We start from the raw sequence: 19,020 nt of genomic DNA, 5'->3' as shown, positions 1-19,020 counted from the left end.
TGGAAAGTTTGCATCTCTACAACCTCTCTAATTTTTCACCTTATTCATCTTCCACTCAATCAACACCACAACCACAAATACACACACCTACTTGCTACCATTCTTGCCTGAGCTTATCAATTATTCTTCTTGAATTCAAATTCAAAGTGCAGGCCCTTTATTCAGCCTTCTTGGTAACTACTACCCGTGAATAGCAGTGGGTAATTTGCACACCTCCGTCCTTTCTTGCATCTTTTCTACCACACACTGCGGCAGGTTTACAAGCCCCTTGTGCCACTTTTGCATCATTTTTCCCACGACCTTGTAAATCTGCCCAACTGTGTGTACTTTATACACTAGCTTTCTTCCTTAGATGTGGTACTAGTTTCTCTTGCTCCCACTGCAGAATCCAACACCCTATCTGTGTGAGGACCTGGAAATCCAAAGATCCACTTCACTGACAATGCAGTGGGTAGTTTGCGTCTGTCCAACCTTTCTTATTTTTCACGTTTTTCATCTTCCACTCAATTTACACATCATCCACACATACACACATCTAATTGCTGCATTCCTTAGCTGTGATTATCAACTATTCTTCTATTTTATATTCATATTCAAAGTGCAAGCCCTTTATCAAGCCTTTTTGTTGTTACTACTGTTCCAGGAATTCTGCTCATACACTGAACTGTGCATAAAGACTTAGGACCTCAGTGAATTACAGTGTACCAAAACCGACCTTACTACACAAACCCCCTACCAGACTATCAATCAGTGACTCATTGGTTCTTCGCCCTAGAGCAAAACACCAATGACTAGTCAACCCAGAACACATGACTTAGATTACATGAAGTAAAGTGGATAACAATATAGTCAATACAGTCCAAAACAAGATGTAAATAAAGACACGTGCAACTTTGAAATGTTTATTTCTAACGCCATAATCTCATGCACAGTACCTTAGAAAATACAACCAAACATATTATCAGAAACAAGGTTGTCAGCATTGTTACTATTCTATGAAATACAAACGGAAAAAGCATCCTATAATGCTAAAGGTAAACAAATTGAAATTATACCTACATTTCAACCTCCCTACCTAGCAGATTAGTTTATAACTACAGAAAGTCTCATAGGATTACATGGGCAGACCCATACCTCTGGTACTCAGCAGTAGTGGATCACATTCAGTGCTCCACAAACTGTCAAGATACGAATGTTCTCCAACTGTGTGTAACTTTGCCTCCACAATGCATTATGAAACGGTCAAGTATCAGAGGTGGCCACGGCTGCATATGTATTATGGCTCAAACGTACGATGATCATTCTGAATAACAGACACAGTATTCAAGATAACCTTGATGTTCCGTGCTCTCACTTTACACACAAAACTAGCGAGGCAGTTTACAAATCTAGCATACCAAATTATTTTCATATAAAGCAAAATACTCAGCCTTCTTTAAACAATATCACAATTACGTGCCGTGTGTAAAGCAGAGCAGGAAAGCAAAAATAGCTTGTAAGCTACTAATAAACCCATGCTAACTTAACATGGTGTGAGTGCAAGGCTCAGCCCCACGGCACCCTTTCTTGATCAAAGCACGTGATATAAACGTGGGCGAATTAGGAACGCAGATTCCAAGCCTAAAAAGCAGAGTCAAGTTCACATTTACAAAAAAAGGTTATTCGCTCTTTGATAGAAACCAGTAGCTAAATAATAAAGAATACGTAGAAAAATCAAAGAGTCTTAATCCAACAGCGTGTAAGCACAGTATGTAGCAACAACCTCCAACAGGAAGTCATCGTTCTCATCTGAAAACATTTCAGCCATCCAATTCTGTTATGTGGGAATCTAGGAGCCTAGTATAATTTTTCCCGATTCGTGCCCATATATAGGTGTAAACCATCCAGTCCTTATATAGGCATAAAGAATAATTGCCTTATTTAGTTATAGCCTGGCAGCCCAAATCGGCATGGCTACTTCCACTAAACTCCGAGAATCCATATTGATTTTGTGGTAAAAACCAGCCTTCAGCAGTCAGGAACCTCCCCCTGCTTGAATACTAATTTATCCAAGAAATCCAGAAGTTTTCAAGGAACTAAGGCACTTGTGATGATATTATGTCCAATCTTATGTCAGACTCGGCACCTTCAGTGGTATAAATATGCCTACATTTGCCCAGTCAAACACACGGTGGTTCCGGAGCAGATCGACTAACTGCTTGCCCGACGCCCTGCTGCTGCAAGTGCTGAAGGAAGCCGACCCTCCAACTGACGCACTGAAAAGACGCTGTCTTTTCTCCTGCCGAGAAATCCAGCTCCAGTGTTTCCAGGCTACCTTTGCGGGTACTGCGAGATCGAGTCCGGAGAGAGAGATACAAGACCTCTATCATTCTAAAAACCAAGGTACGGAGCTGATTAGATCCCTAGAGAATTCTTGAACAGATTCTTGGCAGAGAAATACTAAAATCTAAACTACTCCTCACTTATTCCTCCCTCGTACTAGGCTTAGGTTAGGTACACCGGGGTAGGCGTATGTAAGAAGCACCAGTTGAGTACTTTTAGCCGCTATTTTATCATTGTATGTATTTTATACATTCTGTGTATTTTATATAAATGGCTCAGAAACCATATAATGCTCTTACAGTACTATTTTATAATACTATTCATATTATATTCAGTGTACTTCTTAACTAGAATTTCAATTGTACCAGTGCATTTCTCATGCTTAAGAAATAAGACTGTTCAATAAATACTTTTTTTGAAAATGCCCATCTCTCTATTTCTAAGCAACTCTGGTGAAACGAAGCATGCGCATTTGACTGCGTGAAATTGCCATCTATTGTTTCCGCGACTCTAGAGATACATTTCATTCTGGGGAAACAAAGTTGTCATGTTATATGGTTGCCAGATACTAATCCCTTCTTGTTTATTCGAGAAAGTTTCTAGTGACCTCTGAGCTAGCTGGCACTCACAATTAAGTCTAATCTATTCGGCAGAGACCTAGTCGACTTCAGTCCTACGTCTAAGCTGCAGGATATATTATTCTAATGCGCAGAGCCTATTGGAAATATAGGAACTACACTACATGGCGCCCAACGTTTGGTAAGGCGATAATTTAACACTAGCTACTAGAGTAACTCAGTCGTGCTTTTCACGCAGACCCTTTTTTCCCTTAAAAACTCCAAAAGACGTCTGAAGTGGGTGAAAGGATAATATCCGCCAAAACTGAGTAGGATGAAAAAAATCCTATGTATTAATTTTTTGGTTTATTCAACGTTGAAGGATACATTGTTCCAAAATATTGTGCACCTAATCTTTGTGTCCTTCAAACTTATTCTGCAAACTCTCAGCCGACAAAAAATGCCGGATAGTGATATCGAATTAGAGAGAGCTGCAGCAGCAGCTCAAGCAGCTTTAGATGACGCTGCTATCATAGAAAATGACAGGGATGCTATACTGCTCCCGGTAAATGTAAGAAAAAGTAAAACTTACAGACTCATAAATAATGGAGTATCATCAAAAGGTGGCAGAGTAATCTTTGTCATAGAGGCACATGAATATCGGCAGACAGAGGTATTCTATTCATGGATTCACTTTCCAGCAGCAAATGCAGGAACACAAGAGTTCCACTACTACAAGGCAGAGGAACGTCCAGAGGAATACTTTCCTTTCGAGGACATTGAAATTCCGTTAACTTACCAAGAGCATCAGCTCTGGTTTAAAGGCACCCTACAACATCAAAATCACATTACCTGTCTCGGTCCACTAGGTAGACCAGGTAGACCAGGAGCTACAGGGCTGGTACTAGCCAGCTATCCACCTCATCCAGACATTGAAAGGATGTCAGATGTAGAATTATTAGCTCAGCTAAAACAATTAATTAAGATACATAGACAATTGGTTCAATATGTCATGCGGACATTAACAGTCCAACCAGCTGTAAGAATTCGACAGCACACCCCTCACCAGGGGAACACAAACAAAATTACACCACGGACTATACAGTCAGTCATTGGTAAACTACCAGCAAAACGAGAACAGATTCCGTACTGGTTAGCACAAAAAATTACTCAAATAGAGGCAGTATTTCCTGATAGTACACCTCATGAGAAACACAGGATTCTGACAATCTGTTTACCTATGGGGATTGCACCACACATAGAGGATTGTGACACTTGGGCACAGTCTTTGCTTCAATCTATACTAAAACACATGGTGTTCCGTCTATGGCGCTGGTACCAGACGTTCTAAGACAGGTTAAAAATTAATACGGTCCAGAACCGGCCTTAAATCTAGGTATGAAATTACGGAAAGATTTCAAACAGGTCTCGGCTATACTATTAGCCAACATTAGAGGAGAAGCAGCATCAGTGGCAATCCGCCAGAAATTAAAAGAAACAGACATTACTGAGCAACCTTGTGGCTTTCCGGCACGCGAACTGCGGCTCGTGAGTGTTTTTTGAAAATGCTTTATAATCTTCCCCTGATTAAGGGCTTATGTATAGCCCGAAATGCATAGGGATACATAAATAAGCATTTTGGACATACCTTTTTGCATCTAATTTGGAACATACAAATGAACTGTTGACATTTGAAACCATTAATGAAATAAAATTAATGATGGATTAAATTTCCTGTTCCTACTAACTTCATTATACCCAGCTTGGGTATCTACAACGCTGTGCGTAGCGGGACAATTCCTATCAGGATTTGCTTCTTTTCAACCTTATGAGCTTGCCAGAATTACTAGAAAATACTATGTAGAACTAGGTAGAGATAATTTTGGTGGGAAACCACTAAAACCACAACTAACAGAGAATCCTGAAAAATCTTTTATTAAAAGTAACCTCACTACTCCTAAAAAGAAATGGGAGAACACTAAACAGACACCTCCTAAAGAGAAAATACACAATAGAAGGGGGTTCCCCAGTACGATGAATGATATAGGCAGGAAAGGAGGGGGTTTAGAACAGTGTAAATAGAAAAAACGACACCCTGACAAAAATGGATACCTGAGGTCCTCTAAGGGATCCTCACAAATTATAAAGGGAGCAGTCTCAACAATGTATCTGAGCCATCAAGTATATATTGGTCAGTCAGTCATTTTTATAGAAAATATATATTTATTTATCTTTATACAGTGGGACATATCTAAAAAACATTCAATAAATACATACAAGGAGTTCAAGAAATGAGGTCAATATATTTTTTCATATAACATAGCGACCAGGCTATATTCACACTATTCAATGTTCCATACACTCCAGGGCAATGCTAGCAACTCAAACACACATTCATACCTTAGGGGAATCATTCAATCTGGCATACAATCAAACAATATATCTGGGAGTAGCTGACAATGCCTGCAACTAAAGAGTGGGATAATGGTTGCATGGACGGGGGCGTTGAAATAAGAAGGCAGATTAGATGACAAATGTTGTTCGCAGGGACTCAAATAATGCCGTTCTTAGAGGGGGCGCCGTCGCGCGTTTCGTTGTAAGACACCTTCGTCAGGGCTAGCAGGTACCGCCATGGAGGGGAACAAACAGGCTGAAAATTAAGAACATTTCCTAATGTTAGACAGTAGAATGATTTCAAACTTAATGATCTGCATGATAATTACAAATAAGGATTGCTTGTGGCATTATGATACATTTTATAGATTTTCTATATTAAGGCTCAGATATCATATAGAGGCTCCCATAATGCTTCTCCCCACCATCGGGGAGTTGAGGCCAAACACAATTCACGGCCTGGGTGAAGACAAAGAAATCATGGATCTACATTTCAAACAATCAATCATTCATTACTGCGTGATTATTCAAAACCATACATTCAACATATTGCTATTCCGGTGCATCTAAGATGGAGTTTAAATGTTACCTGGGGTTCTGAAGACTTTCAAACGACCCAAAGGTTCACAGGGACCATGTTCTCTAATTTTGATATTAAGGATTACTATTCGGCCGAAGAGTAAATCCTGTTTTTCTTTTCTGTTTAAGTTAGAGAAACAAAAGGATATTGAGGATTCGTATGTCCGCAATTCCCGATTTCACAGATGGATGAAACATTCCCTGCTCAAAGATCTAAATCATAAAAGGAGAGGGTGATATTTATTCGAAAATAAGTCTTTTAGAGAGTGGGATGGCTTATGCATGCATGAAGACCAAAATCGTAATTATTTCCCGGGGGGGTCCTAGCTATATAAGCAAAAGGTTCTATATGATGTTATGGGTTGCCTAACTCGGGAGTATATACACAGTTCCCTACCTTGGAATAGCTGTGGAGATACCCAGTATTGGTTATGATCCTTCTTTTTCGTAGCCGGATTTTGTATGGTAAATGATTCGGTACTGTTTAAAAAAAGAAAGAAAGAGTATAATAGTTAGAGAGTCAATGGTGTCCTACTCCGAGCGTTAAACCTAGTGATGGACAGCTTGATGGGGAACATTTGTATTAATACAACGAATGTTGCGACGGAGATAGGTCCCAAGACACAGAGGTATATAATAGAGGTCTCAGGACAAAATCAGAGCGCTCACCTGATGATAACTAATAGGTGGCCAAGGCTTCTGGGTTCCACGATCCGCTCGTTATAGAGACGTAGGTTCAGGGTAGAGGGAAGCCTATATAGAAAATACAGGGTGGGTCTTATTATACATTACATGAGGTCAGAGCCCAGAATAAAGGGGGCCAGGGATGCATCATCATGCCACTTACCGAGGGAGTCGTTCTACAGTGGTGTGCTTCCAGATAGCAAGGGTTCTTTCGTTCTAGTCCGATTGCGCCATGAAGATGATAGGAAATAAACTGCTACAGAGGACGCGGTTTTAAAGGTGAGTTTGCGCAATTAACTTCAGCTGAGACAAGGATATGTGGCATAGATAACAGACTAGGATGCCTAATATGGGGCACCATCTTGGGTCGGCTATTTACGATCGCATGGAAAACGGACTAAGGTTTCCGATATAGGCCGCCATCTTGGATCGATTATAGGCCCGGGTTTCCAATGTGAAGCGCCATATTGGTGTGGACGAATGTTAAGGGCAATTAGCGCATGGGGCAATGTGAACTCGATCTATAGTTATAAATAGATAGTTATTTTCGAAAGAATGGTACGTTATTGTTTATCTGGTGGCCAGATAACAAGCTGACAATAGCATGCATATATCTCTGTTCGTTTTAGAATACAGTTGGTATCACATAAATTCATAGAGATGGAGGGTGAATTAGTCTGCAAACTAATAGGACGTGACCAGTCGGGGCATGAATGAAATCAAATAGTAAGGAGTTATATCAGGGAGAATATCAATTTAATGATCCAAATATACCTCTGAGCAGGAGTACACAACTACTTGATGTTATACATATGTCAGACTCATACGAATTCTTTTAATGTCACCCATTAGATAAACACCATGTCTGCACGGAAGGATGTATTATAAGAAGGTGTTATGCCAAGGGCATTCTTCATTGAGGCCCTTGGTGACTGAATTCATAAAAAAAAAACAGAACACCTCTCTTTTTTTGCGGAGGTTGACGGGATCTATTCCAGGTCTGGCTTTTATTTTTTCCAATATAAACCAGCGGAGATCTTGTTCAGAATGTGATTTTTCAATCCAATGGGCAACCATGGAGTCCGAGATTTTGTTGTTTTGAGATCTTTGAAATCAGGAATTGCGGACATACGAATCCTCAATATCCTTTTGTTTCTCTAACTTAAACAGAAAAGAAAAACAGGATTTACTCTTCGGCCGAATAGAAATCCTTAATATCAAAATTAGAGAACATGGTCCCTGTGAACCTTTGGGTCGTTTGACAGTCTTCAGAACCCCAGGTAACATTTAAACTCCATCTTAGCTGCACCGGAATAGCAATATGTTGAATGTATGCTTTTGAATAATCACGCAGTAATAAATGATTGATTGTTTGAAATGTAGAGCCATGATTTCTTTGTCTTCACCCAGGCCGTGAATTGTGTTTGGCCTCAACTCCCCGATGGTGGGGAGAAGCATTATGGCAGCCTCTATATGATATCTGAGCCTTAATATATAAAATCTATAAAATGTATCATAATGCCATAAGCAATCCTTATTTGTAATTATCATGCAGATCATTAAGTTTGAAATCATTCTACTGTCTAACATTAGGAAAAGTTCTTAATTTTCAGCCTGTTTGTTCCCCTCCATGGCGCTACCTGCTAGCCCTGACGAAGGTGTCTTACACCGAAACGAGCGACGGCGCCCCCTCTAAGAACTGCAGTATTTGAGTCCCTGCGAACAACATTTGTCATCTAATCTGCCTTCTTATTTCAACGCCCTTGTCCATGCAACCATTATCCCACTCTTTAGTTGCAGGCATTGTCAGCTACTCCCAGATATTTTGTTTGAGTGTATGCCAGACTGAATGATTCCCCTAAGGTATGAATGTGTGTTCGAGTTGCTAGGATTGCCCTGGAGTGTATGGAACATTGAATAGTGTGAATATAGCCTGGTCGCTATGTTATATGAAAAAATATATTGACCTCATTTCTTGAACTCCTTGTATGTATTTATTGAATGTTTTTTAGATATGTCCCACTGTATAAAGATAAATAAATATATATTTTCTGTAAAAATGACTGACTGACCAATATATACTTGATGGCTCTGATACATTGTTGAGACTGCTCCCTTTATAATCTGTGAGGATCCCTTAGAGGACCTCAGGTATCCATTTTTGGCAGGGTGTCGTTTTTTCTATTTACACCTCCTAAAGAGAAATACTCCCAGTCCAGAGGAAGATCTCCTCAACAAGGAGGTAGGTCTCCCCAACGGGAACCCTCTGAAAAAAGATACAACCTTAGAAATAGGGATACTTTAAGAAAACCTGATAGATATCAAGATAATGACACACGTCCCTCTCGATCTTTTCAGACTTCCTTGCAGAAATCGGAAAGAAGAGGACGGTCAGAACACAAAGAAGAACGCGTCAAGTCCAAAGACAAAGAACCCGTTCACCAAACTAAAAAAGCTATATTTTCAAAGAAGAAGGTAGCAAGCATAAAAGTCAGACATGCCGAGGATTCTGAGGACACAACTCAAGAACGGGGAGTGGGCCCAGACAATGCTAGACAGTGCAGCAGAACTAACCATAGTTCGCAGGATCCTGAAGGATCTTCTGGAGACAGTGGACTTGAATGAAAACATTCAAGTTGAAACTTCAGACACCAGGGTTAGTGTGCCCCTTAAGTTATATGAAGTAACACTCCGGATGGAGGGGGACATAACTAGAAAAATAAAAGCTCTATTCTGGGATAAGCTTCCCAAGGGTTATGACGTACTTCTAGTTGAAAAAGACTGGCCACCTGCAGTTGTTAGGGAGTGCCCACACGGCGAAGAGATAATTATGCCAGCCTTCCCAAATCACATTCCAATTCATAAAAAATATACATATGCCAGGAAATGGGCTGTGGCCCAAGCTCCAGCATTATATAAAATCATGTAGGATGGGATGAGGATTCTCCTCACCACAAAATACAGTTAAAAAAATCAACCTATTGCTCAGAGGCAGTATCCAGTAAAGCAAGAAGCTAAAAAACAAGTCAGGGAGATATTAGATCAACTTGAATATCAAGGGGTGATTGAAACATGAACCTCATCTGTGAACAATCCTTTGTTTCCTGTCTCCAAACCAGACAATTCATATCGTCCAGTTTTGGATTACAGACACCTAAACTCTTGTTGCAAAACATTTGCAGTACAAAATTCACATAGTGCAGCACTGATGAATAACATTGTGCGTAAAAAATATAAAACCACATTAGACATTTCAAATGGGTTTTTCTGTCAAAACATTGCAGCAGAAAGCAGGCATTTGACCGCTTTCTCCATCTTGGGGTCACAGCGGCAATTTTGCTGTCTCCCCCAGGGATTTAAGAATAGTCCGTGATTATTTTCAGCCAGAGTAGCAGAAATACTACAAATGTACGATGATGAGGCATTATCATATTTCGATGACATCTATCTTACAGATGACGATTTGGAGGTACACTTGAAAAGAGTGAACACCATAATACTTGGGTTTGCTTCTGAAAGGTATGTATTCAATTTTAAGTTTAAGAAATCACGAATTGCCCACCTCAGTGTCCTATTCGTAGGATACGAGTTGTCAAGTGAAGGCAAAAGCCTGGAAGCAAACTTTCTTGAGAAATGTGCGCTGCTCCAACCTCCAAAAATGCTGAAAAACCTACAGTCAAATCAAGGTTTCCTGAATTTTGGAAGAACATATGTTCTAAACTACGCAGAAAGGGTTAAACATCTTTATGAATTATTTAAACCTGATTTCAAACCAAATAATTGGACTCAAACACATACAGAAATTTTACGTTCAGTACAAACAGGCATGTTGACTAAAACAAAATTAGATACACGCAATAATATGCGAAATCTCGTGATCCGTGTCATCCCAGGGAGATGCGGATTCACATACCTGACCTTTAATGAAGGAGAAAAGGTACCAATTGCATTCAAATCACACTTGTACACACAAGCAGAAATGAAGTTCACTTCAACAGAAAAAATTCTGACAGCGGTTCAAACTGTAGTAGCAAAAGAAAGAACTCTGGCGCAGGTAAACACATATTGCTCATTACACCTGTACCTGCTTTAGAGGCAGTAACAAAGGCTAGCATTCCTAATGCTAAAGCTTTACATCCAAGTTGAATACATCTTTGACCCTAATTTAAAGACACAAGAATTCCTGCAATACGAATACGAATGTCCTATGCCGACCAAAATTCTGCCTCTAGAACATTATGGATGTATAATATATACTGACTGATCAGCACAACCCGCAATTGGGGGCAAGCAAGCCTATAGTGCTGCGTGCGCGATCGTTAAAGGTCGTTGGCGCGAAGGTAAATTCAGACCTATGGTCACTAAAACTCAATCACTCGGAGACTGTACAGCTGAGCGAGCTGAACTACAGGCTTTCAAGATGGCGCTTGAAAATACCAATCGCGAATTCCCCACACTAATAGTGTGCGATTCATATTTCTGCTTTGAATCATATAACAAAAACTTGCAGAACTGGGTTCAAAACGGTTTCAAAAATTCAAAAGGTGACACAATCAAGCATAAAACGCTTTGAGAACAAGTAGTTATTTTACAGAAAGGACTACAAAAGACTCACGTGATTCATACACTGAGTCATCAGCGTGACGGCGTTCACGTTGCAGGGAATTCATTGGCTGATGAAGCCGCGAAGGCAGCTGTGCAAACAGCTTCCGTAGCTACAATCGCTCGCTCAAAAAGAGAAATAGATGGTGAAACGTTGCTAGCAGTAAAAGCCTCACTGACAGGCAGCAATTCAGCATTACCTCTAAACTATCCACTCAGTAATACATACATAATTGATGCAAACTCCGTTCCTTTTGCTCGAATCCCTAGAGTGGGGAACAGAGTAATTCCAAACAGGAAGCGGAGGGCTTACTTGATTCAAGAAGCACATATTGGAGAGGATCTGAGACATCAAGGGATCTTGACATCTCTAATAGAGTTAGAAAAGATGTACTGGTGGCCAGGACTAGGAGTTGCTGTGTACAACTTCACAATTTATTGCCCTAACTGCAACAGAGATCGCAGCAGCGAAAGCCACCAGATACCTGACTACAGAGTAGCCAGCCCAGTTCAGATACCATTGCGAGACAGCATTAGGCTATCTATCTGCAAACATCAGAATGGACGAATGCAGTCCCACTTCTACTAAGACAAGATTCATTTGGATGTGGCCACAGCGCTCGGTTGACGCCAAAGCTGTTATAAAGGATTTGCGAGTCTTTATTGGCACATACGCAATTGGCACGCTATATTCTGACCAGGGTCCTGCGTTTAGCTCTCGAGCTTACAAGGAGGCCATGGCTAGCTTGGGCGTTGCATTGCGGTATTCTAGTCCCTTCCATCCTGAGGGTAATGCGGTAGTGGAAAGAAAAAAACGTGACATAAAGCAATCCATAACAGCTAAGGTTCGGGTGATGGGTGGGTCAAACATCCAACAAGTGTCCAACGTAGTATTAATAATCTGCCAAGAAATTCTCTGGGTGGAGTCACTCCGTATGAATTAATGTTTGGTACTAGAATGATAATCGTAGACCTTGATAGTAAGACTTCAGTGGTGAAACAAAAACCCATTGATATCAAAGATCGTTTGACTGTTTTACAGGACTTAAATGAAACAAGAAGATGTCTGAGTAATACAATACAGAAGCAAATGCCCACTGAAGAAAAACCACCTGTCCCAGCAAGGCCTGTCTGGATTCCAAAGATTGGGGATCTGGTCAGGGAGAAAACTGCGGTGAAGAAGGAATTTGGGCCTTCTTACAGAAAAGCAGTACCTGTCTTAGCTGTCCAAGGAACAAGATCAGTAGTACTACCGCCCCTTCCTGGTAAAAGGGAGAACAGAGTTGTATCTATCGACCTGGTCAAACCACAATCATGTGGCCAATAATAAGTAGTAGGCCCAGTGGTCTCCCAAGAAGTAGCAGAAAACCAAACCTTGCTACAATCCAAGAGGTTCAGACTGAAAGACTTATCACCTTTGATAAACCTGCAGTACGAAAAGAAGGACTATGTAACAAATCCATGGAACTTGTACCTCTGGAAACCCAAATAACAGTTTGTCAAGAAACACCTGTCTACAATGATGTACCGTCTGAGTATATAAATATGACAAAGAAATAGACAGCTCCAGTGATTTCAAGTAATCCTGATGCAATCCCAACAATTGACAGAACTGCTTCTGGCTACTTTATCAACTTTGATAACTTTTCGGAGGATCCCAGTGAACCTGAAAATGGGCCAGTAAACAAAACTCTCAAGGAAAAAGTAACAGAACTCCTTCATCTACTAGAAAAAACATACATGGTTTCACCATGGGTGGAATTTTGGATTGGATTGGGTGTACTTTTCCTCCTGCTCTGGTTCGTGCTAGTATTGAGCTTGGGAAGGATGATTGATGGAAAATACAGTACTATGGACACAGCAAGTAAGAAAATCAACTTGGTCCTGAAACCTTACAAATCATCTCATCGTGAAAAAAGAGGACTGTCAGCAGTGAACATCACAGCCGTTCCTATACCTGGTGGTATAGCATGGGACAGAACTGATTATGACATCTATGGTCCGGTTGAGCTTCTGAAGCTTCCACACCAATTTAAGGCTTCTTTGAGTGACTTTGTCACACCCAGTGAATTTTCTGATGATTGGGACTTTGAGACTATTAACAACATGATGAAAAATTTAGAAATATCAGCTAAATTTACAGAACATGACTACTTAGAAGGGTCATCAGATTATGGACAAATGTATTGTTTTAATCATTAAGATCATCATTTTTTGCATAAATCTGCAAGCCCGAGAAATGTGTTTTATTAGACCGCCAAAAGGCAGTTCGAGAAAATTCTTTGGAAAATTTCCAAACCTCACAGGGTTTAATGTTACAAATCCAGAAATGTTTTATTTTTTAAAATATAAATAACACAGGAATGAAAACAATGTTGACCAATACTAAACAAATTTATTCTGCAAAATGGTATGCTCAACTGTCTATTTTAGGATCTGACTATTGGAAAGACAACATAGAGACAAAAACTGTCTGGGGCACGAAAGATTGTCAGGTACAAGGTTTAGAAGCACTGTTCAGAGCCTGCATTTTACCAGAACAAATTGTGTTTTTAAATGACACTGTTCAACAGACTACTTGTCTTGGCTTAGCGAAGATAAAAGATTTAAATAAACCGTCTTTACCATAACCTGCACCGGACAGTAATAACGCTTCGGATAAGGAGGTAGATGTAACTTATATATTAAAACAGAACAGAACTGATCCTAACTGGAAAAAATTGTTAATCTGGCAATCAGACACTAATAACTGTCATGAAAGATTCCTGAACAAATCACAAGGATTCAGATGGAATAGGCCAGATCCAAGATATTCATGGATGGTAACTACTTACAGTGTAGGGAAGCTTTGCCTTGAATGGCTTCAAAAATCTACACTTCCAGAAATAAAACAACAATGATTTGCGAGATTTCTTAATGGGACCTCACAAGCCAAGGCAAAAACGTTTCATATACGCCAGTATATATGCGGCTTAAAACGAAGCTTGGAAAATGACGCAAATAGAAACTGCAAAAAAATACTAGAAATTGATCGTATTAATTTTGAGAAAGCACTTTCTGTAGTTGTCAATGGGTTAACAACGCTGACCTCCAGAATATATTCTATGGACAGCATCGTGTCATCTATTATAGACATCATAGAACAAGACTTACTAAAATTACAACATGGTCAGTCTCAATTGCGTTCTATCATGCTGTTAGGCTGGACGTTGCAAAATCTGCATTCTGGCTATGTGCCATGGCATCTCATAAATACAACGTCATTGTTTTCTGTATTTAACCTTACAGATAAACAAATCTCTTTGGCACAAAAAGGAGCAGACTATACGGTGCTGAGCATTGAAAAACTAGATAGTTTCCGAGAAACCTGTGATTGAGTGGATAATTCATGGCTCCATTTCAATTCCAGTCAAGACATTCCAGTTTCAGTATTGTCTAGAGCATATACCAGCGGGCCTGTATGAAAGGTAAAGAATACATTAAGTCGACCTGGGTTTTACCATATATACACAAATGTCGGAATAGGGGGCATGAAGTTTTCCTTAGTGGCAACAATTGCAAAAAATCACTAAGTGGGACACTTCTGTGCGACGAAGGTATTTTGCATGGAACTTGTGATGGTTCTGCAAATAACCTTTCATGCCACCTGCACGCTTCGCCCTCTCCTACGATAATACCGTTTTTCAGGCAGCTATCTAATGGCAGTTACGTTATGTTTAATGATCACAGCTGTTGTGGCATGTTGCCAGGAAAAAGTTATCTCATAACTGTGTCGTCCACGGTCACTTGTTGTATGCAAGTATTGTATCCAAAAACAGAGACAGAAAGGGAGACGGCTATATGGCCTTCACTGAATGTCTCTTCTATACGAATTGAAAGCCATTCTTTTACAAAAAAATGTGCCACTGACCTCGTCTAGAGAAACATATGAACTGCAAGTAGCAAGGTCTTCAGCAGAGATACATGCATTATTATCAACAAACTGCCCAGTGCATTTCGCAGAAATGTTAAGCCAAATCTTAAACATGTCTGATACCAACGGCATAGCACATGTATTTAAGACAATTTTTTGGGGACTGTTAACAAAAGCAGTCCTCGGCATTTTTCCTAATTTCGTGCACTCTGTGTTCGGCGGCCTGCCTCTCATCTTGGGACTAGTAGCAGGAATTCTAATTGTATTCCTTCTGCTCCGATATGGCAAGTCTGATCACCAGCAACACCGAAACTACCATGGAACAATGCCTCCTTGCAATGAGATATAGTGAAAGGATTTCACAGATTCTTAGCTTGGCTCGTTTAAGAGATCTGAACACGACCTGGTTTCTTTCATTTAGACCAACCTGGCAAGAATGCATCTTACCTGTTCTTCGATGCCTGCTTTGCGGACAGGAATGCATGTTGGATATTTGTCTTACACTCCCATCAGTACTGCCATCGGATGTCGACGCTTTGCTAGGTCCTGTAATGACTCATGCATCGTGTTGCCCCCAACGGCTGCCAATTCTGATGATGGCATTCATTGAGGTCTCACCGGCAAGTCTAACTAAGGGTGAGATACGAGAAACTACAGGCCCACAGGTACCATCCACTACGGACATTGCTAATGCATCAAACGCTGATGGCGATGATCCACACTTCTGCACTTTTGATCTGCTAACTGAAGCGGTTCCACTTTCACCTAATACGGTGGACGGTTTCTTTGCGAGCCTTGACAATATGATGTTTTCTCCCGACTCTATTGACACTCCTGAGAATAATTTTGGATTATTTCACACAGTGTTCCCGGAACTCTGTAATCCGGCCTTCATTTTTCAAAACATTCCACTAATTTCAACTTTTTCCGAATAGAACTTTGGCACAGAGTAATCTGCTTGAAGTAGAACTATTCTTAGAGAACAATATTTCGTGTTTGAACTTCCTGAATAACAATATTTGGCTTCAACATCGAGTACAAGGATAGTTAAACAATTATGCTATCGGATTGATCTCAGGTATCGATTAATGACTGTACTTTCGTTTATATGACTCCCCCCACAAATACGATAAAAAAATATATAAATAATTAGAAATATAACGTGATGAATAAATTTGTAATAGTTAACTTTCAAATACAGCTAAGGTTGTTTACATTTAAATTACCGGTTTATGTCAGGAGATGGCAGTGTTGCTTTGATTTTAAAAATTGTAAATGCTTACGAATACCGAACAGAATATGATCAGTATCATTAAATCGTATTTTTTTGTGGTTTAGGGAGTAGTGGTTTAAAATGTAGTGGTTAAGTAATGGTCGTGGTTTAGCCTTCGTTGTTACAGAAGTCGTGGTTTAGGCAGTAGTTGTTAGGTCATACAATCAATGATATTATGTCCAATCTTACGTCAGACTCGGCACCTTCAGGGGTATAAATATGCCTACATTTGCCCAATCAAACACATGGTGGTTCTGGAGCAGATCGACTAACCACTTGCACGACGCCCTCCTGCTGCAAGTGCTGAAGGAAGCCAACCCTCCAACTGTCGCACTGAAAAGACGCTGTCTTTTCTCCTGCCGAGAAATCCAGCACCAGTGTTTACAGGCTACCCTTGCGGGTTGCTGGGAGATCGAGTCCCGAGAGAGAGATACAAGACCTCTATCATTCTAAAAACCAAGGTACGGAACTGATTGGATCCCTAGAGATTTCTTGAACAGATTCTTGGCAGAGAAATACTAAAATCTAAACTACACCTCACTTATTGCTCCCTCGTACTAGGCTTAGGTTAGGTACACCTGGGTAGGCGTATGTTAGAAGCACCAGTTGAGTACTTTTAGCCGCTATTTTATCATTGTATGTATTTTATGAATTCTATGTATTTTATATATATATGGCTCAGAAACCATATAATGCTTTTACAGTACTATTTTATAATACTATTCGTATTATATGCAATGTACTTCTTAATCAGCATTTCAATTGTAGCAGTGCATTTCTTATGCTTAAGAAATAAGACTGTTCAATAAATACTTTTATTGAAAACGCCCGTCTCTCTATTTCTAAGCAACTCTGGTGAAACGAAGCATGCACATTTGACTGAGTGAAATAGCCATCTATTGTTTCCGCAACTCTAGAGATACGTTTCATTCTGGGGAAACAAAGTTGTCATGTTATATGGTTGTCAGAGACTAATACCTTCTTGTTTATTCGAGAAAGTTACTAGTGACCTCTGAGCTAGCTGGCACTCACAATTAAGTCTAATCTATTCGGCAGAGACCTAGTTGACTTCAGTCTACGTCTAAACTGCAGCTTATATTATTCCAATGCGCAGAGCCTATTGGGAATATAGGAACTACACTACAATTCAATAGTGGGAATGAACATACATATTCCTCAACAATCGGAGACTCTATCACATCGAAGGAATACTCGGGTCATCTTCAATGTAACTGCGTGCCAAGAACTCAAGCGCCGCTGCAAAAACATTCCAACGTCCCATTATTCCATGTGTCGCTGCTGAGGCCATAATTCCGCCGCCAGAACAGAGCACGTCATGAACCACTAAGTGGCTCATCAGCTGGTCATAATCCTCATTGAGAGACACCGTACTGCAGAGACACAAATCCAGGGCCCAGTCAAAATCGCAGCTCAGGCAATGGAACACAGGTTGAACGCATGTGAAAAAGGAAAATCAAAACGATAATCCATAAGCTGCATTCAATGTAGCCAAAGGCAGTGCTCCAAAATTACTAATCATTCGGTTGCGAACCATCAACAGCCGGGACATATTGTCGTCTGCTGCAGGATGTGCATCCATATTTATGTAAACAAATTAATAAAGGCACACCGGCAACTAGTGCGAGTATTAAGCGCAATCCACCAAAGATGCTGGAAAAATCGAATGAAAAAATCCTAAAAAGACACCAAATATAGTTTCTACAAAAGTCACAAGGCCACTGCTTCTAACGTTAAAAAAAGTAAGGTAGCCCCGTAGTCAAGGACACATTAAAGATACTGTAAATTAAGTCCCCAAAATTCAAGAGCACGTCTGTATTTAATAAATTGCTACATGAAGGACAAATGTTTCTGTACCAGATATAAGAGCGACCTCTTTTTGAGACACTAGCGCTCTTATACGACTCATTTGGTTGACTCTGCTTTCAAGGTCGAAACCGACAGCCAGATGGAAACATCCAGCTTCCCATGCAGAGGAGTTAACACAACTTTTTTTTAATCAAACCACACGCTCAGTTACCGTAATCATGTAAGCGATGCCTGCTAACATTGCACAACAATCTCCATTATTTCAAAGTAAATAACTCCTGTTTCCAGTAAACTGAACGTCGTTATGATAGCAGGTGCCGGACTACCTTTCAAAACTCAGTCCAAATTAGGCGCATCTTGTATACAAGAGCCATGCATATGTATGTGTCGACAAATTAAGGAGTGATCTGGTACTATTGTGCAATCCTCGCCATTCACATAGACTTCTTTTCCCTCCCTCAGACACCTATATGTAAATGGTAATAACCAAGCTTCGTGCAGATAAGCTCTCCCTAAACATCCATATCTGCCTATAGCATAGTATTTCATGCAAACCTCAAACTTAACAAGGTTAAAATATAACGTTAGCATACTGTGGATAAGCCACACACCTGAATAGGATCTCCAATGAGTGACCACTTCTAACCATTCTCATAGCGCGCCCTGTGCTCTGATTTGACAGTGAGAGAGTGATCGCACCATAGTTTGTACTGCTAATCATTCTCAGCATACGCTACGAATACCCTTTGACATTACACGTCTCATCAAAGTTCCGTGTGACATCATGTACGGCGCCTCGCACAAAAAAGACGCAAATGTTTTTAATTGTTTAAACACATATATTCATGTATTTAATGAACATACTAACA

This window comes from Lissotriton helveticus, chromosome 2_1 (assembly GCF_964261635.1).
Source record: "Lissotriton helveticus chromosome 2_1, aLisHel1.1, whole genome shotgun sequence".
NCBI classification, from domain to species: domain Eukaryota; kingdom Metazoa; phylum Chordata; class Amphibia; order Caudata; family Salamandridae; genus Lissotriton; species Lissotriton helveticus.
Note: the sequence above shows the minus strand (reverse complement) of the source record.